Source organism: Myotis brandtii, unplaced genomic scaffold (genome assembly GCF_000412655.1).
Source record: "Myotis brandtii unplaced genomic scaffold, ASM41265v1 scaffold940, whole genome shotgun sequence".
Classification (NCBI taxonomy): Eukaryota; Metazoa; Chordata; class Mammalia; order Chiroptera; family Vespertilionidae; genus Myotis; species Myotis brandtii.
Genome location: NW_005371877.1, coordinates 473,831 through 474,332, shown reverse-complemented (window position 1 = coordinate 474,332; position 502 = coordinate 473,831).

Sequence of the window (502 nt, the reverse complement as noted above, 5' to 3'; positions counted from 1 at the left end):
GGGGGTCCCCTGCCCGGGGTCAGAGGTGCCCAGGGCCCCCCGCGCCCACAGACACTGGCTGGAGGGACTTCCAAACGGACGCACGGGCTTTATTCCCAGCCGCCTCCGTCCCCTTTGCTACACTTGGCCCCGGGCAGTGCCACACAGGACAGACGGACGGACAGAGTTCCCGTGGCACCTCCTTGGGGGGGAGAGGCCATGCCCAGCAGGGCCCGGCCCAGCCCCCCGGCCTCTGTCCCTGGGATGCAGGTCCCAATGGCCTCAGCCACCCACCGGTCTCCTGCCACCGCCCAGCTCTGCCAGGGAGGGGGGGGCTGAGGACAGGCCGGTGATGCCACCTCCCCAGTGCATGCTGGGTGCCTGGGGTCGCACGGGGAGGAAGACTTGGCCTCGGCCACGTCTGGTCCTTGTCTCCTAGGACCGATGCCAGCGCCCTGCTCGCGGTCTCCGGGCAGCCTCCATGGAGGCTGAGAGGCAGGGCCGCCCGTGTAAGGGATGTCCG